We start from the raw sequence: 25,810 nt of genomic DNA on the forward strand, positions 1-25,810 counted from the left end.
CCCTCTGATTCCCCGCCTCTGATTCCCAGCCTCTGATTCCCTGCCTCTGTTTCCCCGCCTCTGATTCCCCGCGGCTGATTCCCCGCCTCAGATTCGCCGGCTCTGATTCCCTGCCTGAGATTCCATGCCTCAGATTCCCCGCCTCAGATTCCCTGCATCAGATTCCCCGCCTCAGATTCCCAGCCTCTGATTCCCTGCCTCAGATTCCCTGCCTCAGACTCCCTGCCTCAGATTCCCTGCCTCTGATTCCCTGCCTCTGATTCCCCGCCTCTTATTCCCCACCTCTGATTCCCCGACTCTGATTACCCGCCTCTGATTCCCTTCCTCTGTTTCCCCGCCTCTGACTCCCCGCCTCTGAATCCCCGCCTCTGATTCCCCGGCTCTGATTCCCTGCCTCAGATTCCCCGCCTCTGATTCCCCGCCTCTGATTCGGCGCCTCAGATTCCCCGCCTCTGATTCCCCGCATCCCTTTCCACGCAACTTTCCCGGCCTCCGTGTCCCCACATCTCTTTCCCCGCCTCTGATTCCACGCCTCTGATTCCCCTCTCTGATTCCCCGCCTCTGTCTCTGCGCCTCTCTTTCACCTCCAATCTTTCCCCTCCACTCTTTCCGCGCCTCTCTTTCCCTCCCTCAATTTCAACAACTCTGTTTGATCTGTTTTGTGTACCTCATTTTGAACACAAGTTCCAACCACTATGTTTTGCCCACCTCTTTCCCCGCCTCTATTTATCTGCTTATGTTTACCTGCCTCTGTTTACCCGCCTGTTTCCCCGCCTCTGATTCTCCACCTTTGATTACCCGCCTCTCTTTCCCTGCCTCTATTTCCGCGCCTCATTCTCTGCCTCTCATTCCCCACATCTCTATTCCCCCCTCTGATTCCCCGCATCTGAATCCGCGCCTCTGATTCCCCACCTCAGATTCCCCGCCTCTGATTCCCCTCCTCTCTTTCCCTGCCTTTATTTGTGCCCCTCTTTCTCTGCCTCTCTTTCCCCACTTCTCTTTACCCCCCTCTGATTCCCCACCACTGAATCCGCGCCTCTGATTCCCAACCTCAGATTCCCCGCCTCAGATTCCCCGCCTCAGATTCCCTACCTCAGATACCCTGCCTCAGATTCCCTGCCTCAGATTCCCTGCCTCAGACTCCCTGCCTCAGATTCCCTGCCTCAGACTCCCTGCCTCTGATTCCCCGCCTCAGATTCCCCGCCTCAGATTCCCCGCCTCAGATTCCCAGCCTCAGATTCCCCGCCTCAGATTGCCCGCCTCAGATTCCCCGCCTCAGATTCCCTGCCTCTGATTGCCTGCCTCTGATTCCCTGCCTCTGATTCCCTGCCTCTAAATCCCTGCCTCTGATTCCCTGCCTCTGATTCCCTGCCTCTGATTCCGCGCCTCTGATTCCCCGCCTCTCTTTCCGTGTCTCTGATTCCCCGCCTCAGATTCCCTGCCTCAGATACCCTGCCTCTCTTTGCCTGCGTCTATTTCCGTGCCTCTTTCTCTGCATCTAGTTTCCCACATCTCATTTGCCCCCTCTGATAACCCGCCTCTGATTCCATGCCTCTGATTCCCCGCCTCTGATTCCCCGCCTCTGATTCCCCGCCTCTGATTCCCTGCCTCAGATTCCCTGCCTCAGATTCCTTGCCTCAGATTCCCTGCCTCTCATTCCCCGCCTCTGATTCCCCGCCTCTTATTCCCCGCCTCTGATTCCCCGCCTCTGATTACCCGCCTCTGATTCCCTGCCTCTGTTTCCCCGCCTCTGATTCCCCACGTCTGATTCCCCGCCTCAGATTCCCCGGCTCTGATTCCCTGCCTGAGATTCCATGCCTCAGATTCCCCTCCTCAGATTCCATGCCTCAGATTCCCCGCCTCAGATTCCCAGACTCTGATTCCCTGCCTCAGATTCCCTGCCTCAGACTCCCTGCCTCAGATTCCCTGCCTCTGATTCCCTGCCTCTGATTCCCCACCTCAGATTCCCTGCCTCTGTTTGCCTGCCTCTGATTCCCTGCCTCTGATTCCCCGCCTCTAATTCCCTGCCTCTAATTCCCTGCCTCTGATTCCAGCCCTCTGATTCCCCGCCTCTGATTCCCAGCCTCTGATTCCCTGCCTCTGTTTCCCCGCCTCTGATTCCCCGCGGCTGATTCCCCGCCTCAGATTCGCCGGCTCTGATTCCCTGCCTGAGATTCCATGCCTCAGATTCCCCGCCTCAGATTCCCTGCATCAGATTCCCCGCCTCAGATTCCCAGCCTCTGATTCCCTGCCTCAGATTCCCTGCCTCAGACTCCCTGCCTCAGATTCCCTGCCTCTGATTCCCTGCCTCTGATTCCCCGCCTCTTATTCCCCACCTCTGATTCCCCGACTCTGATTACCCGCCTCTGATTCCCTTCCTCTGTTTCCCCGCCTCTGACTCCCCGCCTCTGAATCCCCGCCTCTGATTCCCCGGCTCTGATTCCCTGCCTCAGATTCCCCGCCTCTGATTCCCCGCCTCTGATTCGGCGCCTCAGATTCCCCGCCTCTGATTCCCCGCATCCCTTTCCACGCAACTTTCCCGGCCTCCGTGTCCCCACATCTCTTTCCCCGCCTCTGATTCCACGCCTCTGATTCCCCTCTCTGATTCCCCGCCTCTGTCTCTGCGCCTCTCTTTCACCTCCAATCTTTCCCCTCCACTCTTTCCGCGCCTCTCTTTCCCTCCCTCAATTTCAACAACTCTGTTTGATCTGTTTTGTGTACCTCATTTTGAACACAAGTTCCAACCACTATGTTTTGCCCACCTCTTTCCCCGCCTCTATTTATCTGCTTATGTTTACCTGCCTCTGTTTACCCGCCTGTTTCCCCGCCTCTGATTCTCCACCTTTGATTACCCGCCTCTCTTTCCCTGCCTCTATTTCCGCGCCTCATTCTCTGCCTCTCATTCCCCACATCTCTATTCCCCCCTCTGATTCCCCGCATCTGAATCCGCGCCTCTGATTCCCCACCTCAGATTCCCCGCCTCTGATTCCCCTCCTCTCTTTCCCTGCCTTTATTTGTGCCCCTCTTTCTCTGCCTCTCTTTCCCCACTTCTCTTTACCCCCCTCTGATTCCCCACCACTGAATCCGCGCCTCTGATTCCCAACCTCAGATTCCCCGCCTCAGATTCCCCGCCTCAGATTCCCTACCTCAGATACCCTGCCTCAGATTCCCTGCCTCAGATTCCCTGCCTCAGACTCCCTGCCTCAGATTCCCTGCCTCAGACTCCCTGCCTCTGATTCCCCGCCTCAGATTCCCCGCCTCAGATTCCCCGCCTCAGATTCCCAGCCTCAGATTCCCCGCCTCAGATTGCCCGCCTCAGATTCCCCGCCTCAGATTCCCTGCCTCTGATTGCCTGCCTCTGATTCCCTGCCTCTGATTCCCTGCCTCTAAATCCCTGCCTCTGATTCCCTGCCTCTGATTCCCTGCCTCTGATTCCGCGCCTCTGATTCCCCGCCTCTCTTTCCGTGTCTCTGATTCCCCGCCTCAGATTCCCTGCCTCAGATACCCTGCCTCTCTTTGCCTGCGTCTATTTCCGTGCCTCTTTCTCTGCATCTAGTTTCCCACATCTCATTTGCCCCCTCTGATAACCCGCCTCTGATTCCATGCCTCTGATTCCCCGCCTCTGATTCCCCGCCTCTGATTCCCCGCCTCTGATTCCCTGCCTCAGATTCCCTGCCTCAGATTCCTTGCCTCAGATTCCCTGCCTCTCATTCCCCGCCTCTGATTCCCCGCCTCTTATTCCCCGCCTCTGATTCCCCGCCTCTGATTACCCGCCTCTGATTCCCTGCCTCTGTTTCCCCGCCTCTGATTCCCCACGTCTGATTCCCCGCCTCAGATTCCCCGGCTCTGATTCCCTGCCTGAGATTCCATGCCTCAGATTCCCCTCCTCAGATTCCATGCCTCAGATTCCCCGCCTCAGATTCCCAGACTCTGATTCCCTGCCTCAGATTCCCTGCCTCAGACTCCCTGCCTCAGATTCCCTGCCTCTGATTCCCTGCCTCTGATTCCCCACCTCTTATTCCCCACCTCTGATTCCCCGCCTCTGATTACCCGCCTCTGATTCCCTGCCTCTGTTTCCCTGCCTCTGATTGCCCGCCTCTGATTCCCCGGCTCTGATTCCCTGCCTGAGATTCCCTGCCTCAGATTCCCCGCCTCAGATTCCCTGCCTCAGATTCCCCGCCTCAGTTTCCCCGCCTCAGATTCCCCGCCTCAGATTCCCCACCTCAGATTCCCCGCCTCAGATTCCCTGCCTCTGATTGCCTGCCTCTGATTCCCTGCCTCTGATTCCCTGCCTCTAAATCCCTGCCTCTGATTCCCTCCCTCTGATTCCCTGCCTCTGATTCCGCACCTCTGATTCCCCGCCTCTCTTTCCGTGTCTCTGATTCCCCGCCTCAGATTCCCTGCCTCAGATACCCTGCCTCTCTTTGCCTGCCTCTATTTCTGTGCCTCTTTCTCTGCATCTAGTTTCCCACATCTCATTTGCCCCCTCTGATAACCCGCCTCTGATTCCATGCCTCTGATTCCCCGCCTCTGATACCCCGCCTCTGATTCCCCGCCTCTGATTCCCTGCCTCAGAATCCCTGCCTCAGATTCCTTGACTCAGATTTCCTGCCTCTGATTCCCCGCCTCTGATTCCCCACCTCTTATTCCCCGCCTCTGATTCCCCGCCTCTGATTCCCTGCCTCAGAATCCCTGCCTCAGATTCCTTGCCTCAGATTTCCTGCCTCTGATTCCCCGCCTCTGATTCCCCGCCTCTTATTCCCCGCCTCTGATTCCCCGCCTCTGATTCCCTGCCTCTGATTCCCTGCCTCTGTTTCCCCGCCTCTGATTCCCCGCGTCTCATTCCCCGCCTCAGATTCCCCGGCTCTGATTCCCTGCCTGAGATTCCATGGCTCAGATTCCCCGCCTCAGATTCCCAGCCTCACATTCCCCGCCTCTGATTCCCCGCCTCTGATTCCCTGCCTCAGATTCCCTGCCTCAGATTCCCTGCCTCAGATTCCCCGCCTCTGATTCCCTGCCTCTAATTCCCCGCCTCTGATTCCCCGCCTCTGATTCCCCGCCTCTGATTCCCCACCTCTGATTCCCCGCCTCTGAATCCCCGCCTCTGATTCCCCGCCTCTGAATCCCCGCCTCTGATTTCCCGGCTCTGATTCCCTGCCTCAGATTCCCCGCCTCTGATTCCCCGTCTCTGATTCGCCGCCTCTGATTCCCCGCCTCTGATTCCCCTCATCCCTTTCCGCGCAACTTTCCCGGCCTCCGTGTCCCCACATCTCTTTCCCCGCCTCCGATTCCACGCCTCTGATTCCCCGCCTCTGATTCCCCGCCTCTGTCTCTGCGCCTCTCTTTCACCTCCAATCTTTCCCCTCCACTCATTCCGCGCCTCTCTTTCCCTCCCTCAATTTCAACAACTCTGTTTGATCTGTTTTGTGTACCTCATTTTGAACACAAGTTCCAACCACTATGTTTTGCCCACCTCTTTCCCCGCCTCTATTTATCTGCTTATGTTTACCTGCCTCTGTTTACCCGCCTGTTTCCCCGCCTCTGATTCTCCACCTTTGATTTCCCACCTCTCTTTCCCTGCCTCTATTTCCGCACCTCTTTCTCTGCCTCTCCTTACCCACATCTCAATTCCCCCCTCTGATTCCCCGCATCTGAATCCGCGCCTCTGATTCCCCACCTCAGATTCCCCGCCTCTGATTCCCCTCCTCTCTATCCCTGCCTTTCTTTGTGCCCCTCTTTCTCTGCCTCTCTTTCCCCACTTCTCTTTACCCCCCTCTGATTCCCCACCACTGAATCCGCGCCTCTGATTTCCAACCTCAGATTCCCCGCCTCAGATTCCCCGCCTCAGATTCCCTACCTCAGATACCCTGCCTCAGATTCCCTGCCTCAGATTCCCTGCCTCAGACTCCCTGCCTCAGATTCCCTGCCTATGATTTCCTGCCTCTGATTCCCTGACTCTGATTCCCTGCCTCTGATTCCCTGCCTCTGATTCTCTGCCTCTGATTCCATGCCTCTGATTCCCTGCCTCTGATTCCCTGCCTCTGATTCCCCGCCTCAGATTCCCTGGCTCTGATTCCCTGCCTGAGATTCCCTGCCTCAGATTCCCTGCCTATGATTCCCTGCCTGTGAGTCCCCGCCTCAGATTCCCCGGCTCTGATTCCCTGCCTGAGATTCCCTGCCTCAGATTCCCCGCCTCAGATTCCCTGCCTCAGATTCCCCGCCTCAGATTCCCCGCCTCAGATTCCCCGCCTCAGATTCCCCGCCTCAGATTCCCCACCTCAGATTCCCCGCCTCAGATTTCCTGCCTCTGATTGCCTGCCTCTGATTCCCTGCCTCTGATTCCCTGCCTCTAAATCCCTGCCTCTGATTCCCTCCCTCTGATTCCCTGCCTCTGATTCCGCACCTCTGATTCCCCACCTCTGATTCGCCGCCTCAGATTCCCCGGCTCTGATTCCCTGCCTCAGATTCCCTGCCTCAGATTCCCCGCCTCAGATTCCCTGCCTCAGATTCCCCGCCTCAGATTCCCCGCCTCAGATTCCCCGCCTCAGATTCCCCGCCTCAGATTCCCTGCCTCAGATTCCCCGCCTCAAATGCCCAGCCTCTGATTCCCTGCCTCAGATTCCCTGCCTCAGACACCCTGCCTCAGATTCCCTGTCTCTGATTCCCTGCCTCTGATACCCTGCCTCTGATTCCGCGCCTCTGATTCCATGCCTCTCTTTCCGTATCTCTGATTCCCCGCCTCTGATTCCCTGCCTCTGATACCCTGACTCAGATTCCCTGCCACAGATTCCCCGCCTCTGATTCCCCGCCTCTGATTCCCCGCCTCTGATTCCCTGCCTCTGATTCCCCGCCTCTGATTCCCCGCCTCTGTTTCCCCACCTCTGATTCCCCGCCTCTGAATCCCCGCCTCTGATTCCCCGCCTCTGATTCCCGGGCTCTGATTCCCCGGCTCTGATTCCCTGCCTCAGATTCCCCGCCTCTGATTCCCCGCCTCTGATTCGCCGCTTCTGATTCCCCGCCTCTGATTCCCCGCATCCCTTTCCGTGCAACTTTCCCGGCCTCCGTCTCCCCACATCTCTTACCCCGCCTCTGATTCCCCGCCTCTGATTCCCCGCCTCTGTCTCTGCGCCTCTCTTTCACCTCCAATCTTTCCCCTCCACTCTTTCCGCGCCTCTCTTTCCCTCCCTCAATTTCAACAACTCTGTTTGATCTGTTTTGTATACCTCATTTTGAACACAAGTTCCAACCACTATGTTTTGCCCACCTCTTTCCCCGCCTCTATTTATCTGCTTATGTTTACCTGCCTCTGTTTACCCGCCTGTTTCCCCGCCTCTGATTCTCCACCTTTGATTCCCCGCCTCTCTTTCCCTGCCTCTATTTCCGCGCCTCTTTCTCTGCCTCTCATTCCCCACATCTCTATTCCCCCCTCTGATTCCCCGCATCTGAATCCGCGCCTCTGATTCCCCACCTCAGATTCCCCGCCTCTGATTCACCTCCTCTCTTTCCCTGCCTTTCTTTGTGCACCTCTTCTCTGCCTCTCTTCCCCACTTCTCTTTACCCCCCTCTGATTCCCCACCACTGAATCCGCGCCTCTGATTCCCAACCTCAGATTCCCCGCCTCAGATTCCCCGCCTCAGATTCCCTACCTCAGATACCCTGCCTCAGATTCCCTGCCTCAGAATCCCTTCCTCAGACTCCCTGCCTCAGACTCCCTGCCTATGATTTCCTGCCTGATTCCCTGCCTCAGATTCCCCGGCTCTGATTCCCTGCCTGAGATTCCCTGCCTGAGATTCCCTGCCTCAGAATCCCCGCCTCAGATTCCCCGCATCAGATTCCCCACCTCAGATTCCCCGCCTCAGATTCCCCGCCTCAGATTCCCCGCCTCAGATTCCCCGCCTCAGATTCCCCGCCTCAGATTCCCTGCCTCTGATTGCCTGCCTCTGATTCCCTGCCTCTGATTCCCTGCCTCTAAATCCCTGCCTCTGATTCCCGGCCTCTGATTCCCTGCCTCTGATTCCGCGCCTCTGATTCCCCGCCTCTCTTTCCGTGTCTCTGATTCCCCGCCTCAGATTCCCTGCCTCAGATACCCTGCCTCTCTTTGCCTGCCTCTATTTCCGTGCCTCTTTCTCTGCATCTAGTTTCCCACATCTCATTTGTCCCCTCTGATAACCCGCCTCTGATTCCATGCCTCTGAATCCCCGCCTCTGTTTCCTGCCTCTGATTCCCCGCCTCTGATTACCATCCTCAGATTCCCTGCCTCAGATTCCTTGCCTCAGATTCCCTGCCTCTGATTCCCCGCCACTGATTCCCCACCTCTTATTCCCCGCCTCTGATTCCCCGCCTCTGATTCCCCACCTCTGATTCCCTGACTCTGTTTCCCCGCCTCTGATTCCCCGCGTCTGATTCCCCGCCTCAGATTCCCCGGCTCTGATTCCCTGCCTGAGATTCCATGCCTCAGATTCCCCGCCTCAGATTCCCTGCCTCAGATTCCCCGCCTCACATTCCCAGCCTCTGATTCCCTGCCTCAGATTCCCTGCCTGAGACTCCCTGCCTCAGATTCCCTGCCTCTGATTCCCTGCCTCTAATTCCCCGCCTCTTATTCCCCCCTCTGATTCCCCGCCTCTGATTACCCGCCTCTGATTCCCTGCCTCTGTTTCCCCGCCTCTGATTCCCCGCCTCTGATTCCCCGCCTCAGATTCCCCGGCTCTGATTCCCTGCCTGAGATTCCCTGCCTGAGATTCCCCGCCTCAGATTCCCTGCCTCAGATTCCCCACCTCAGATTCCCCGCCTCAGATTCCCCGCCTCAGATTCCCCGCCTCAGATTCCCCGCCTCAGATTCCCCGCCTCAGATTCCCCGCCTCTGATTCCACGCCTCTGATTCGCCACCTCTGATTCCCCGCCTCTGATTCCCCGCATCCCTTTCCGTGCAACTTTCCTGGCCTCCGTTTCCCCACATCTCTTTCCCCGCCTCTGATTCCACGCCTCTGATTCCCCGCCTCTGATTCCCCGCCTCTGATTACCCGCCTCTGATTCCCTGCCTCTGTTTCCCCGCCTCTGATTCCCCGCCTCTGATTCCCCGCCTCAGATTCCCCGGCTCTGATTCCCTGCCTGAGATTCCCTGCCTGAGATTCCCCGCCTCAGATTCCCTGCCTCAGATTCCCCGCCTCAGATTCCCCGCCTCAGATTCCCCGCCTCAGATTCCCCGCCTCAGATTCCCCGCCTCAGATTCCCCGCCTCAGATTCCCCGCCTCTGATTCCACGCCTCTGATTCGCCACCTCTGATTCCCCGCCTCTGATTCCCCGCATCCGTTTCCGTGCAACTTTCCTGGCCTCCGTTTCCCCACATCTCTTTCCCCGCCTCTGATTCCACGCCTCTGATTCCCCGCCTCTGATTCCCCGCCTCTGTCTCGGCGCCTCTCTTTCACCTCCAATCTTTCCCCTCCACTCTTTCTGCGCCTCTCTTTCCCTCCCTCAATTTCAACAACTCTGTTTGATCTGTTTTGTGTACCTCATTTTGAACACAAGTTCCAACCACTATGTTTTGCCCACCTCTTTCCCCTCCTCTATTTATCTGCTTATGTTTACCTGCCTCTGTTTACCCGCCTGTTTCCCCGCCTCTGATTCTCCACCTTTGATTCCCCGCCTCTCTTTCCCTGCCTCTATTTCCGCGCCTCTTTCTCTGCCTCTCATTCCCCACATCTCTATTCCCCCCTCTGATTCCCCGCATCTGAATCCGCGCCTCTGATTCCCCACCTCAGATTCCCCGCCTCTGATTCCCCTCCTCTCTTTCCCTGCCTTTCTTTGTGCCCCTCTTTCTCTGCCTCTCTTTCCCCACTTCTCTTTACCCCCCTCTGATTCCCCACCACTGAATCCGTGCCTCTGATTCCCAACCTCAGATTCCCCGCCTCAGATTTCCCGCCTCAGATTCCCTACCTCAGATACCCTGCCTCTGATTCCCTGCCTCAGATTCCCTGCCTCAGACTCCCTGCCTCAGATTCCCTGCATATGATTTCCTGCCTCTGATTCCCTGCCTCAGATTCCCTGGCTCTGATTCCCTGCCTGAGATTCCCTGCCTCAGATTCCCCGCCTCAGATTCCCTCCCTCAGATTCCCCGCCTCAGATTCCCCGCCTCAGATTCCCCGCCTCAGATTCCCCGCCTCAGATTCCCCGCCTCAGATTCCCCGCCTCAGATTCCCCGCCTCAGATTCCCCACCTCACATTCCCTGCCTCTGATTGCCTGCCTCTGATTCCCTGCCTCTGATTCCCTGCCTCTAAATCCCTGCCTCTGATTCCCTGCCTCTGATTCCCTGCCTCTGATTCCGCGCCTCTGATTCCCCGCCTCTCTTTCCGTGTCTCTGATTCCCCGCCTCAGATTCCCTGCCTCAGATACCCTGCCTCTCTTTGCCTGCGTCTATTTCCGTGCCTCTTTCTCTGCATCTAGTTTCCCACATCTCATTTGCCCCCTCTGATAACCCGCCTCTGATTCCATGCCTCTGATTCCCCGCCTCTGATTCCCCACCTCTGATTCCCCACCTCTGATTCCCTGCCTCAGATTCCCTGCCTCAGATTACTTGCCTCAGATTCCCTGCCTCTGATTCCCCGCCTCTGATTCCCCGCCTCTTATTCCCCGCCTCTGATTCCCTGCCTCTGATTCCCCGCCTCTGATTCCCTGCCTCTATTTCCCCGCCTCTGATTCCCCGCGTCTGATTCCCTGCCTCAGATTCCCCGGCTCTGATTCCATACCTGAGATTCCATGCCTCAGATTCCCTGCCTCTGATTCACCGCCTCTTATTCCCCACCTCTGATACCCCGCCTCTGATTACCCGCCTCTGATTCCCTGCCTCTGTTTCCCCGCCTCTGATTCCCCGCCTCTGATTCCCCGCCTCAGATTCCCTGCCTCTGTTTCCCCGCCTCTGATTCCCCGCCTCTGATACCCCGCCTCAGATTCCATGGCTCTGATTCCCTGCCTTAGATTCCCTGCCTCAGATTCCCGCCTCAGATTCCCCGCCTCAGATTCCCCGCCTCAGATTCCCCGCATTAGATTCCCCACCTCAGATTCCACGCCTCAGATTCCCTGCCTCAGACTCCCTGCCTCAGATTCCCTGCCTCACACTCCCTGCCTCTGATTCCCCGCCTCAGATACCCCGCCTCAGATTCCCCGCCTCAGATTCCCCGCCTCAGATTCCCCGCCTCAGATTCCCCGCCTCAGATTCCCCGCCTCAGATTCCCTGCCTCTGATTCCCTGCCTCTGATTCCCTGCCTCTGATTCCCTGCCTCTAAATCCCTGCCTCTGATTCCCTGCCTCTGATTCCCCGCCTCTGATTCCCCGCCTCTGTTTCCCCGCCTCTGATTCCCCGCCTCTGATTCCCCGCCTCAGATTCCCTGGCTCTGATTCCCTGCCTTAGATTCCCTGCCTCAGATTCCCGCCTCAGATTCTCCGCCTCAGATTCCCAGCCTCAGATTCCCCACCTCATATGCCCTGCCTCAGATTCCCTGCCTCAGATTCCCTGCCTCAGACTCCCTGCCTCAGATTCGCTGCCTCAGACTCCCTGCCTCTGATACCCCGCCTCAGATTCCCTGCCTCAGACTCCCTGCCTCAGATTCGCTGCCTCAGACTCCCTGCCTCAGATTCCCTGCCTCACACTCCCTGCCTCAGATTCCCCGCCTCAGATTCCCTGCCTCTGATTGCCTGCCTCTGATTCCCTGCCTCTGATTCCCTGCCTCTAAATCCCTGCCTCTGATTCCCTGCCTCTGATTCCCTGCCTCTGATTCCGCGCCTCTGATTCCGCGCCTCTGATTCCCCGCCTCTCTTTCCGTGTCTCAGATTCACCGCCTCAGATTCCCTGCCTCAGATACCCTGCCTCTCTTTGCCTGCGTCTATTTCCGTGCCTCTTTCTCTGCATCTAGTTTCCCACATCTCATTTGCCCCCTCTGATAACCCGCCTCAGATTCCCCGCCTCAGATTCCCCGCCTCAGATTCCCCGCCTCAGATTCCCTGCCTCTGATTGCCTGCCTCTGATTCCCTGCCTCTGATTCCCTGCCTCTAAATCCCTGCCTCTGATTCCCTGCCTCTGATTCCCTGCCTCTGATTCCGCGCCTCTGATTCCCCGCCTCTCTTTCCGTGTCTCTGATTCACCGCCTCAGATTCCCTGCCTCAGATACCCTGCCTCTCTTTGCCTGCGTCTATTTCCGTGCCTCTTTCTCTGCATCTAGTTTCCCACATCTCATTTGCCCCCTCTGATAACCCGCCTCTGATTCCATGCCTCTGATTCCCCGCCTCTGATTCCCCGCCTCTGATTCCCCGCCTCTGATTCCCTGCCTCAGATTCCCTGCCTCAGATTCCTTGCCTCAGATTCCCTGCCTCTCATTCCCCGCCTCTGATTCCCCGCCTCTTATTCCCCGCCTCTGATTCCCCGCCTCTGATTCCCGGCCTCTGATTCCCTGCCTCTGTTTCCCCGCCTCTGATTCCCCACGTCTGATTCCCCGCCTCAGATTCCCTGGCTCTGATTCCCTGCCTGAGATTCCATGCCTCAGATTCCCCGCCTCAGATTCCATGCCTCAGATTCCCCGCCTCAGATTCCCAGACTCTGATTCCCTGCCTCAGATTCCCTGCCTCAGACTCCCTGCCTCAGATTCCCTGCCTCTGATTCCCTGCCTCTGATTCCCCACCTCTTATTCCCCACCTCTGATTCCCCGCCTCTGATTACCCGCCTCTGATTCCCTGCCTCTGTTTCCCTGCCTCTGATTCCCCGCCTCTGATTCCCCGCCTCAGATTCCCCGGCTCTGATTCCCCACCTCAGATTCCCTGCCTCAGATTCCCCGCCTCAGACTCCCTGCCTCTGATTCCCCGCCTCAGATTCCCCGCCTCAGATTCCCCGCCTCAGATTCCCCGCCTCAGATTCCCCGCCTCAGATTCCCCGCCTCAGATTCCCCGCCTCAGATTCCCTGCCTCTGATTGCCTGCCTCTGATTCCCTGCCTCTGATTCCCTGCCTCTAAATCCCTGCCTCTGATTCCCTGCCTCTGATTCCCCGCCTCTGATTCCCCGCCTCTGACTCCCTGCCTCAGATTCCCTGCCTCAGATTCCCTGCCTCTGATTCCCCGCCTCTTATTCCCCACCTCTGATTCCCCGCCTCTGATTACCCGCCTCTGATTCCATGCCTCTGTTTCCCCGCCTCTGATTCCCCGCCTCTGATTCCCCGCCTCAGATTCCCTGGCTCTGATTCCCTGCCTTAGATTCCCTGCCTCAGATTCCCGCCTCAGATTCCCCGCCTCAGATTCCCAGCCTCAGATTCCCCACCTCAGATACCCTGCCTCAGATTCCCTGCCTCAGATTCCCTGCCTCAGACTCCCTGCCTCAGATTCCCTGCCTCAGACTCCCTGCCTCTGATACCCCGCCTCAGATACCCCGCCTCAGATTCCCCGCCTCAGATTCCCCGCCTCAGATTCCCCGCCTCAGATTCCCCGCCTCAGATTCCCCGCCTCAGATTCCCTGCCTCAGATTCCCTGCCTCTGATTGCCTGCCTCTGATTCCCTGCCTCTGATTCCCTGCCTCTAAATCCCTGCCTCTGATTCCCTGCCTCTGATTCCCTGCCTCTGATTCCGCGCCTCTGATTCCCCGCCTCTCTTTCCGTGTCTCTGATTCCCCGCCTCAGATTTCCTGCCTCAGATACCCTGCCTCTCTTTGCCTGCGTCTATTTCCGTGCCTCTTTCTCTGCATCTAGTTTCCCACATCTCATTTGCCCCCTCTGATAACCCGCCTCTGATTCCATGCCTCTGATTCCCCGCCTCTGATTCCCCGCCTCTGATTCCCCGCCTCTGATTCCCTGCCTCAGATTCCCTGCCTCTAAATCCCTGCCTCTGATTCCCTGCCTCTGATTCCCCGCCTCTGATTCCCCGCCTCAGACTCCCTGCCTCAGATTCCCTGCCTCTGATTCCCCGCCTCTTATTCCCCACCTCTGATTCCCCGCCTCTGATTACCCGCCTCTGATTCCCTGCCTCTGTTTCCCCGCCTCTGATTCCCCGCCTCTGATTCCCCGCCTCAGATTCCCTGGCTCTGATTCCCTGCCTTAGATTCCCTGCCTCAGATTCCCGCCTCAGATTCCCCGCCTCAGATTCCCAGCCTCAGATTCCCCACCTCAGATACCCTGCCTCAGATTCCCTGCCTCAGATTCCCTGCCTCTGATTCCCTGCCTCTGATTCCCTGCCTCTGATTCCGCGCCTCTGATTCCCCGCCTCTCTTTCCGTGTCTCTGATTCACCGCCTCAGATTCCCTGCCTCAGATACCCTGCCTCTCTTTGCCTGCGTCTATTTCCGTGCCTCTTTCTCTGCATCTAGTTTCCCACATCTCATTTTCCCCCTCTGATAACCCGCCTCTGATTCCATGCCTCTGATTCCCCGCCTCTGATTCCCCGCCTCTGATTCCCCGCCTCTGATTCCCTGCCTCAGATTCCCTGCCTCAGATTCCTTGCCTAAGATTCCCTGCCTCTCATTCCCCGCCTCTGATTCCCCGCCTCTTATTCCCCGCCTCTGATTCCCCGCCTCTGATTCCCGGCCTCTGATTCCCTGCCTCTGTTTCCCCGCCTCTGATTCCCCACGTCTGATTCCCCGCCTCAGATTCCACGGCTCTGCTTCCCTGCCTGAGATTCCATGCCTCAGATTCCCCGCCTCAGATTCGATGCCTTAGATTCCCCGCCTCAGATTTCCAGACTCTGATTCCCTGCCTCAGATTCCCTGCCTCAGACTCCCTGCCTCAGATTCCCTGCCTCTGATTCCCTGCCTCTGATTCCCCACCTCTTATTCCCCACCTCTGATTCCCCGCCTCTGATTACCCGCCTCTGATTCCCTGCCTCTGTTTCCCTGCCTCTGATTCCCCGCCTCTGATTCCCCGCCTCAGATTCCCCGGCTCTGATTCCCCGCCTCAGATTCCCTGCCTCAGATTCCCCGCCTCAGACTCCCTGCCTCTGATTCCCCGCCTCAGATTCCCCGCCTCAGATTCCCCGCCTCAGATTCCCCGCCTCAGATTCCCCGCCTCAGATTCCCCGCCTCAGATTCTCCGCCTCAGATTCCCTGCCTCTGATTGCCTGCCTCTGATTCCCTGCCTCTGATTCCCTGCCTCTAAATCCCTGCCTCTGATTCCCTGCCTCTGATTCCCCGCCTCTGATTCCCCGCCTCAGACTCCCTGCCTCAGATTCCCTGCCTCAGATTCCCTGCCTCTGATTCCCCGCCTCTTATTGCCCACCTCTGATTCCCCGCCTCTGATTACCCGCCTCTGATTCCCTGCCTCTGTTTCCCCGCCTCTGATTCCCCGCCTCTCATTCCCCGCCTCAGATTCCCTGGCTCTGATTCCCTGCCTTAGATTCCCTGCCTCAGATTCCCGCCTCAGATTCCCCGCCTCAGATTCCCAGCCTCAGATTCCCTGCCTCAGACTCCCTGCCTCTGATACCCCGCCTCAGATACCCCGCCTCAGATTCCCCGTCTCAGATTCCCCGCCTCAGATTCCCCGCCTCAGATTCCCCGCCTCAGATTCCCCGCCTCAGATTCCCCGCCTCAGATTCCCTGCCTCTGATTGCCTGCCTCTGATTCCCTGCCTCTGATTCCCTGCCTCTAAATCCCTGCCTCTGATTCCCTGCCTCTGATTCCCTGCCTCTGATTCCGCGCCTCTGATTCCCCGCCTCTCTTTCCGTGTCTCTGATTCCCCGCCTCAGATTCCCTGCCTCAGATACCCTGCCTCTCTTTGCCTGCGTCTATTTCCGTGCCTCTTTCTCTGCATCTAGTTTCCCACATCTCATTTGCCCCCTCTGATAACCCGCCTCTGATTCCATGCCTCTGATTCCCCACCTCTTATTCCCCGCCTCTGATTCCCCGCCTCTGATTCCCTGCCTCAGATTCCCTGCCTCAGATTCCTTGCCTCAGATTCCCTGCCTCTCATTCCCCGCCTCTGATTCCCCGCCTCTTATTCCCCGCCTCTGATTCCCCGCCTCTGATTCCCCGCCTCTGATTCCCTGCCTCTGTTTCCCCGCCTCTGATTCCCCACGTCTGATTCCCCGCCTCAGATTCCCCGGCTCTGATTCCCTGCCTGAGATTCCATGCCTCAGATTCCCCTCCTCAGATTCCATGCCTCAGATTCCCCGCCTCAGAATCCCAGACTCTGATTCCCTGCCTCTGATTCCCTGCCTCAGACTCCCTGCCTCAGATTCCCTGCCTCTGATTCCCTGCCTCTGATTCCCCACCTCTTATTCCCCACCTCTGATTCCCCGCCTCTGATTACCCGCCTCTGATTCCCTGCCTCTGTTTCCCTGCCTCTGATTGCCCGCCTCTGATTCCCCGCCTCAGATTCCCCGGCTCTGATTCCCCGCCTCAGATTCCCAGCCTCAGATTCCCCGCCTCAGATTCCCCGCCTCAGATTCCCCGCCTCAGATTCCCCGCCTCAGATTCCCTGCCTCTGATTGCCTGCCTCTGATTCCCTGCCTCTGATTCCCTGCCTCTAAATCCCTGCCTCTGATTCCCTGCCTCTGATTCCCCGCCTCTGATTCCCCGCCTCAGACTCCCTGCCTCAGATTCCCTGCCTCAGATTCCCTGCCTCTGATTCCCCGCCTCTTATTGCCCATCTCTGATTCCCCGCCTCTGATTACCCGCCTCTGATTCTCTGCCTCTGTTTCCCCGCCTCTGATTCCCCGCCTCTGATTCCCCGCCTCAGATTCCCTGGCTCTGATTCCCTGCCTTAGATTCCCTGCCTCAGATTCCCGCCTCAGATTCCCCGCCTCAGATTCCCAGCCTCAGATTCCCCACCTCAGATACCCTGCCTCAGATTCCCTGCCTCAGATTCCCTGCCTCAGACTCCCTGCCTCAGATTCCCTGCCTCAGACTCCCTGCCTCTGATACCCCGCCTCAGATAACCCGCCTCAGATTCCCCGTCTCAGATTCCCCGCCTCAGATTCCCCGCCTCAGATTCCCCGCCTCAGATTCCCCGCCTCAGATTCCCCGCCTCAGATTCCCCGCCTCAGATTCCCCACCTCAGATTCCCCGCCTCAGATTTCCCGCCTCAGATTCCCCGCCTCAGATTCCCCGCCTCAGATTCCCCGCCTCAGATTCCCCGCCTCAGATTCCCTGCCTCTGTTTGCCTGCCTCTGATTCCCTGCCTCTGATTCCCCGCCTCTAATTCCCTATCTCTAATTCCCTGCCTCTGATTCCAGCCCACTGATTCCGCGCCTCTGATTCCACGCCTCTCTTTCCGTGTCTCTGATTCCCCGCCTCTGATTCCCTGCCTCTGATACCCTGCCTCAGATTCCCTGCCTCAGATTCCCCGCCTCTGATTCCCTGCCTCTGATTCCACGCCTCTGATTCCCTGCCTCTGATTCCCCGCCTCTGATTCCCCGCCTCTGATTCCCCACCTCTGATTCCCCTCCTCTGAATCCCCGCCTCTGATTCCCCGCCTCTGAATCCCCGCCTCTGATTCCCCGGCTCTGATTCCCTGCCTCAGATTCCCCGCCTCTGATTCCCCACCTCTGATTCGCCGCCTCTGATTCCCCGCCTCTGATTTACCGCATCCCTTTCCGCGCAACTTTCCCGGCCTCCGTGTCCCCACATCTCTTTCCCCGCCTCTGATTCCACGCCTCTGATTCCCCGCCTCTGATTCCCCGCCTCTGTCTCTGCGCCTCTCTTTCACCTCCAATCTTTCCCCTCCACTCTTTCCGCGCCTCTCTTTCCCTCCCTCAATTTCAACAACTGTTTGATCTGTTTTGTGTACCTCATTTTGAACACAAGTTCCAACCACTATGTTTTGCCCACCTCTTTCCCCGCCTCTATTTATCTGCTAATGTTTACCTGACTCTGTTTACCCGCCTGTTTCCCCGCCTCTGATTCTCCACCTTTGATTCCCCACCACTCTTTCCCTGCCTCTATTTCCGCGCCTCTTTCTCTGCCTCTCATTACCCACATCTGAATTCCCCCCTCTGATTCCCCACATCTGAATCCGCGCCTCTGGTTCCCCACCTCAGATTCCCCGCCTCTGATTCCCCTCCTCTCTATCCCTGCCTTTCTTTGTGCCCCTCTTTCTCTGCCTCTTTTTCCCACTTCTCTTTACCCCCCTCTGATTCCCCACCACTGAATCCGCGCCTCTGATTCCCAACCTCAGATTCCCCGCCTCAGATTCCCCGCCTCAGATTCCCTACCTCAGATACCCTGCCTCAGATTCCCTGCCTATGATTTCCTGCCTCTGATTCCCTGCCTCTGATTAACTGCCTCTGATTTCCTGCCTCTGATTCTCTGCCTCTGATTCCATGCCTCTGATTCCCTGCCTCTGATTCCCTGCCTCTGATTCCCCGCCTCAGATTCCCTGGCTCTGATTCCCTGCCTGAGATTCCCTGCCTCAGATTCCCTGCCTATGATTCCCTACCTCTGAGTCCCCGCCTCAGATTCCCCGGCTCTGATTCCCTGCCTGAGATTCCCTGCCTCAGATTCCCCGCCTGAGATTCCCTGCCTCAGATTCCCTGCCTATGATTCCCTACCTCTGAGTCCCCGCCTCAGATTCCCCGGCTCTGATTCCCTGCCTGAGATTCCCTGCCTCAGATTCCCCGCCTCAGATTCCCTGCCTCAGATTCCCCACCTCAGATTCCCCGCCTCAGATTCCCCGCCTCAGATTCCCCACCTCAGATTCCCCGCCTCAGATTCCCTGCCTCTGATTGCCTGCCTCTGATTCCCTGCCTCTGATTCCCTGCCTCTAAATCCCTGCCTCTGATTCCCTCCCTCTGATTTCCTGCCTCTGATTCCGCACCTCTGATTCCCCGCCTCTCTTTCCGTGTCTCTGATTCCCCGCCTCAGATTCCCTGCCTCAGATACCCTGCCTCTCTTTGCCTGCCTCTATTTCTGTGCCTCTTTCTCTGCATCTAGTTTCCTACATCTCATTTGCCCCCTCTGATAACCCGCCTCTGATTCCATGCCTCTGATTCCCCGCCTCTGATACCCCGCCTCTGATTCCCCGCCTCTGATTCCCTGCCTCAGAATCCCTGCCTCAGATTCCTTGCCTCAGATCTCCTGCCTCTGATTCCCCGCCTCTGATTCCCCGCCTCTTATTCCCCGCCTCTGATTCCCCGCCTCTGATTCCCTGCCTCAGAATCCCTGCCTCAGATTCCTTGCCTCAGATTTCCTGCCTCTGATTCCCCGCCTCTGATTCCCCGCCTCTTATTCCCCGCCTCTGATTCCCCGCCTCTGATTCCCCGCCTCTGATTCCCTGCCTCTGTTTCCCCGCCTCTGATTCCCCGCGTCTCATTCCCCGCCTCAGATTCCCCGGCTCTGATTCCCTGCCTGAGATTCCATGCCTCAGATTCCCCGCCTCAGATTCCCTGCCTCACATTCCCCGCCTCTGATTCCCCGCCTCTGATTCCCTGCCTCAGATTCCCTGCCTCAGATTCCCTGCCTCAGATTCCCCGCCTCTTATTCCCTGCCTCTAATTCCCCGCCTCTGATTCCCCGCCTCTGATTCCCCACCTCTGATTCCCCGCCTCTGAATCCCCGCCTCTGATTCCCCGCCTCTGAATCCCCGCCTCTGATTTCCCGGCTCTGATTCCCTGCCTCAGATTCCCCGCCTCTGATTCCCCGCCTCTGATTCGCCGCCGCTGATTCCCCGCCTCTGATTCCCCACATCCCTTTCCGCGCAACTTTCCCGGCCTCCGTGTCCCCACATCTCTTTCCCCGCCTCCGATTCCACGCCTCTGATTCCCCGCCTCTGATTCCCCGCCTCTGTCTCTGCGCCTCTCTTTCCCCTCCAATCTTTCCCCTCCACTCTTTCCGCGCCTCTCTTTCCCTCCCTCAATTTCAACAACTCTGTTTGATCTGTTTTGTGTACCTCATTTTGAACACAAGTTCCAACCACTATGTTTTGCCCACCTCTTTCCACGCCTCTATTTATCTGCTTATGTTTACCTGCCTCTGTTTACCCGCCTGTTTCCCCGCCTCTGATTCTCCACCTTTGATTTCCCACCTCTCTTTCCCTGCCTCTATTTCCGCACCTCTTTCTCTGCCTCTCATTACCCACATCTCAATTCCCCCCTCTGATTCCCCGCATCTGAATCCGCGCCTCTGATTCCCCACCTCAGATTCCCCGCCTCTGATTCCCCTCCTCTCTATCCCTGCCTTTCTTTGTGCCCCTCTTTCTCTGCCTCTCTTTCCCCACTTCTCTTTACCCCCCTCTGATTCCCCACCACTGAATCCGCGCCTCTGATTTCCAACCTCAGATTCCCCGCCTCAGATTCCCCACCTCAGATTCCCTACCTCAGATACCCTGCCTCAGATTCCCTGCCTCAGATTCCCTGCCTCAGACTCCCTGCCTCAGATTCCCTGCCTATGATTTCCTGCCTCTGATTCCCTGACTCTGATTCCCTGCCTCTGATTCCCTGCCTCTGATTCTCTGCCTCTGATTCCATGCCTCTGATTCCCTGCCTCTGATTCCCTGCCTCTGATTCCCCGACTCAGATTCCCTGGCTCTGAGATTCCCTGCCTCAGATTCCCTGCCTATGATTCCCTGCCTGTGAGTCCCCGCCTCAGATTCCCCGGCTCTGATTCCCTGCCTGAGATTCCCTGCCTCAGATTCCCCGCCTCAGATTCCCTGCCTCAGATTCCCCGCCTCAGATTCCCCGCCTCAGATTCCCCGCCTCAGATTCCCCGCCTCAGATTCCCCACCTCAGATTCCCCGCCTCAGATTTCCTGCCTCTGATTGCCTGCCTCTGATTCCCTGCCTCTGATTCCCTGCCTCTAAATCCCTGCCTCTGATTCCCTCCCTCTGATTCCCTGCCTCTGATTCCGCACCTCTGATTCCCCACCTCTGATTCGCCGCCTCAGATTCTCCGGCTCTGATTCCCTGCCTCAGATTCCCTGCCTCAGATTCCCCGCCTCAGATTCCCTGCCTCAGATTCCCCGCCTCAGATTCCCCGCCTCAGATTCCCCGCCTCAGATTCCCCGCCTCAGATTACCTGCCTCAGATTCCCCGCCTCAGATGCCCAGCCTCTGATTCCCTGCCTCAGATTCCCTGCCTCAGACACCCTGCCTCAGATTCCCTGCCTCTGATTCCCTGCCTCTGATTCCCTGCCTCTGATTCCGCGCCTCTGATTCCATGCCTCTCTTTCCGTGTCTCTGATTCCCCGCCTCTGATTCCCTGCCTCTGATACCCTGACTCAGATTCCCTGCCACAGATTCCCCGCCTCTGATTCCCCGCCTCTGATTCCCCGCCTCTGATTCCCTGCCTCTGATTCCCCGCCTCTGATTCCCCGCCTCTGATTCCCCACCTCTGATTCCCCGCCTCTGAATCCCCGCCTCTGATTCCCCGCCTCTGATTCCCGGGCTCTGATTCCCCGGCTCTGATTCCCTGCCTCAGATTCCCCGCCTCTGATTCCCCGCCTCTGATTCGCCGCTTCTGATTCCCCGCCTCTGATTCCCCGCATCCCTTTCAGTGCAACTTTCCCGGCCTCCGTTTCCCCGCATCTCTTACCCCGCCTCTGATTCCCCACCTCTGATTCCCCGCCTCTGTCTCTGCGCCTCTCTTTCACCTCCAATCTTTCCCCTCCACTCTTTCCGCGCCTCTCTTTCCCTCCCTCAATTTCAACAACTCTGTTTGATCTGTTTTGTATACCTCATTTTGAACAAAAGTTCCAACCACTATGTTTTGCCCACCTCTTTCCCCGCCTCTATTTATCTGCTTATGTTTACCTGCCTCTGTTTACCCGCCTGTTTCCCCGCCTCTGATTCTCCACCTTTGATTCCCCGCCTCTCTTTCCCTGCCTCTATTTCCGCGCCTCTTTCTCTGCCTCTTATTCCCCACATCTCTATTCCCCCCTCTGATTCCCCGCATCAGAATCCGCGCCTCTGATTCCCCACCTCAGATTCCCCGCCTCTGATTCACCTCCTCTCTTTCCCTGCCTTTCTTTGTGCACCTCTTCTCTGCCTCTCTTTCCCCACTTCTCTTTACCCCCCTCTGATTCCCCACCACTGAATCCGCGCCTCTGATTCCCAACCTCAGATTCCCCGCCTCAGATTCCCCGCCTCAGATTCCCTACCTCAGATACCCTGCCTCAGATTCCCTGCCTCAGAATCCCTTCCTCAGACTCCCTGCCTCAGATTCCCTACCTATGATTTCCTGCCTGATTCCCTGCCTCAGATTCCCCGGCTCTGATTCCCTGCCTGAGATTCCCTGCCTGAGATTCCCTGCCTCAGAATCCCCGCCTCAGATTCCCCGCCTCAGATTCCCCGCCTCAGATTCCCCGCCTCAGATTCCCCGCCTCAGATTCCCCGCCTCAGATTCCCCACCTCAGATTCCCCGCCTCAGATTCCCTGCCTCTGATTGCCTGCCTCTGATTCCCTGCCTCTGATTCCCTGCCTCTAAATCCCTGCCTCTGATTCCCGGCCTCTGATTCCCTGCCTCTGATTCCGCGCCTCTGATTCCCCGCCTCTCTTTCCGTGTCTCTGATTCCCTGCCTCAGATTCCCTGCCTCAGATACCCTGCCTCTCTTTGCCTGCCTCTATTTCCGTGCCTCTTTCTCTGCATCTAGTTTCCCACATCTCATTTGTCCCCTCTGATAACCCGCCTCTGATTCCATGCCTCTGAATCCCCGCCTCTGTTTCCCGCCTCTGATTCCCCGCCTCTGATTACCATCCTCAGATTCCCTGCCTCAGATTCCTTGCCTCAGATTCCCTGCCTCTGATTCCCCGCCTCTGATTCCCCACCTCTTATTCCCCGCCTCTGATTCCCCGCCTCTGATTCCCCACCTCTGATTCCCTGACTCTGTTTCCCCGCCTCTGATTCCCCGCGTCTGATTCCCCGCCTCAGATTCCCCGGCTCTGATTCCCTGCCTGAGATTCCATGCCTCAGATTCCCCGCCTCAGATTCCCTGCCTCAGATTCCCCGCCTCAGATTCCCAGCCTCTGATTCCCTGCCTCAGATTCCCTGCCTCAGACTCCCTGCCTCAGATTCCCTGCCTCTGATTCCCTGCCTCAGATTCCCCGCCTCTTATTCCCCCCCTCTGATTCCCCGCCTCTGATTACCCACCTCTGATTCCCTGCCTCTGTTTCCCCGCCTCTGATTCCCCGCCTCTGATTCCCCGCCTCAGATTCCCCGGCTCTGATTCCCTGCCTGAGATTCCCTGCCTGAGATTCCCCGCCTCAGATTCCCTGCCTCAGATTCCCCGCCTCAGATTCCCCGCCTCAGATTCCCCGCCTCAGATTCCCCGCCTCAGATTCCCCGCCTCAGATTCCCCGCCTCAGATTCCCCGCCTCTGATTCCACGCCTCTGATTCGCCACCTCTGATTCCCCGCCTCTGATTCCCCGCATCCCTTTCCGTGCAACTTTCCTGGCCTCCGTTTCCCCACATCTCTTTCCCCGCCTCTGATTCCACGCCTCTGATTCCCGCCTCTGATTCCCCGCCTCTGATTACCCGCCTCTGATTCCCTGCCTCTGTTTCCCCGCCTCTGATTCCCCGCCTCTGATTCCCCGCCTCAGATTCCCCGGCTCTGATTCCCCGCCTGAGATTCCCTGCCTGAGATTCCCCACCTCAGATTCCCTGCCTCAGATTCCCCGCCTCAGATTCCCCGCCTCAGATTCCCCGCCTCAGATTCCCCGCCTCAGATTCCCCGCCTCAGATTCCCCGCCTCAGATTCCCCGCCTCTGATTCCACGCCTCTGATTCGCCACCTCTGATTCCCCGCCTCTGATTCCCCGCATCCCTTTCCGTGCAATTTTCCTGGCCTCCGTTTCCCCACATCTCTTTCCCCGCCTCTGATTCCACGCCTCTGATTTCCCGCCTCTGATTCCCCGCCTCTGTCTCGGCGCCTCTCTTTCACCTCCAATCTTTCCCCTCCACTCTTTCTGCGCCTCTCTTTCGCTCCCTCAATTTCAACAACTCTGTTTGATCTGTTTTGTGTACCTCATTTTGAACACAAGTTCCAACCACTATGTTTTGCCCACCTCTTTCCCCTCCTCTATTTATCTGCTTATGTTTACCTGCCTCTGTTTACCCGCCTGTTTCCCCGCCTCTGATTCTCCACCTTTGATTCCCCGCCTCTCTTTCCCTGCCTCTATTTCCGCGCCTCTTTCTCTGCCTCTCATTCCCCACATCTCTATTCCCCCCTCTGATTCCCCGCATCTGAATCCGCGCCTCTGATTCCCCACCTCAGATTCCCCGCCTCTGATTCCCCTCCTCTCTTTCCCTGCCTTTCTTTGTGCCCCTCTTTCTCTGCCTCTCTTTCCCCACTTCTCTTTACCCCCCTCTGATTACCCACCACTGAATCCGTGCCTCTGATTCCCAACCTCAGATTCCCCGCCTCAGATTTCCCGCCTCAGATTCCCTACCTCAGATACCCTGCCTCTGATTCCCTGCCTCAGATTCCCTGCCTCAGACTCCCTGCCTCAGATTCCCTGCATATGATTTCCTGCCTCTGATTCCCTGCCTCAGATTCCCTGGCTCTGATTCCCTGCCTGAGATTCCCTGCCTCAGATTCCCCGCCTCAGATTCCCTCCCTCAGATTCCCCGCCTCAGATTCCCCGCCTCAGATTCCCCGCCTCAGATTCCCCGCCTCAGATTCCTTGCCTCAGATTCCCCGCCTCAGATTCCCCGCCTCAGATTCCCCACCTCACATTCCCTGCCTCTGATTGCCTGCCTCTGATTCCCTGCCTCTGATTCCCTGCCTCTAAATCCCTGCCTCAGATTCCCTGCCTCTGATTCCCTGCCTCTGATTCCGCGCCTCTGATTCCCCGCCTCTCTTTCCGTGTCTCTGATTCCCCGCCTCAGATTCCCTGCCTCAGATACCTTGCCTCTCTTTGCCTGCGTCTATTTCCGTGCCTCTTTCTCTGCATCTAGTTTCCCACATCTCATTTGCCCCCTCTGATAACCCGCCTCTGATTCCATGCCTCTGATTCCCCGCCTCTGATTCCCCACCTCTGATTCCCCACCTCTGATTCCCTGCCTCAGATTACCTGCCTCAGATTACTTGCCTCAGATTCCCTGCCTCTGATTCCCCGCCTCTGATTCCCCGCCTCTTATTCCCCGCCTCTGATTCCCCGCCTCTGATTCCCCGCCTCTGATTCCCTGCCTCTATTTCCCCGCCTCTGATTCCCCGCGTCTGATTCCCTGCCTCAGATTCCCCGGCTCTGATTCCATACCTGAGATTCCATGCCTCAGATTCCCTGCCTCTGATTCCCCGCCTCTTATTCCCCACCTCTGATACCCCGCCTCTGATTACCCGCCTCTGATTCCCTGCCTCTGTTTCCCCGCCTCTGATTCCCCGCCTCTGATTCCCCGCCTCAGATTCCCTGCCTCTGTTTCCCCGCCTCTGATTCCCCGCCTCTGATACCCCGCCTCAGATTCCATGGCTCTGATTCCCTGCCTTAGATTCCCTGCCTCAGATTCCCGCCTCAGATTCCCCGCCTCAGATTCCCCGCCTCAGATTCCCCGCCTCAGATTCCCCACCTCAGATTCCCCGCCTCAGATTCCCTGCCTCTGATTGCCTGCCTCTGATTCCCTGCCTCTGATTCCCTGCCTCTAAATCCCTGCCTCTGATTCCCGGCCTCTGATTCCCTGCCTCTGATTCCGCGCCTCTGATTCCCCGCCTCTCTTTCCGTGTCTCTGATTCCCTGCCTCAGATTCCCTGCCTCAGATACCCTGCCTCTCTTTGCCTGCCTCTATTTCCGTGCCTCTTTCTCTGCATCTAGTTTCCCACATCTCATTTGTCCCCTCTGATAACCCGCCTCTGATTCCATGCCTCTGAATCCCCGCCTCTGTTTCCCGCCTCTGATTCCCCGCCTCTGATTACCATCCTCAGATTCCCTG

The sequence above is a fragment of the Narcine bancroftii genome, chromosome 6, assembly GCF_036971445.1.
Source record: "Narcine bancroftii isolate sNarBan1 chromosome 6, sNarBan1.hap1, whole genome shotgun sequence".
NCBI classification, from domain to species: Eukaryota; Metazoa; Chordata; class Chondrichthyes; order Torpediniformes; family Narcinidae; genus Narcine; species Narcine bancroftii.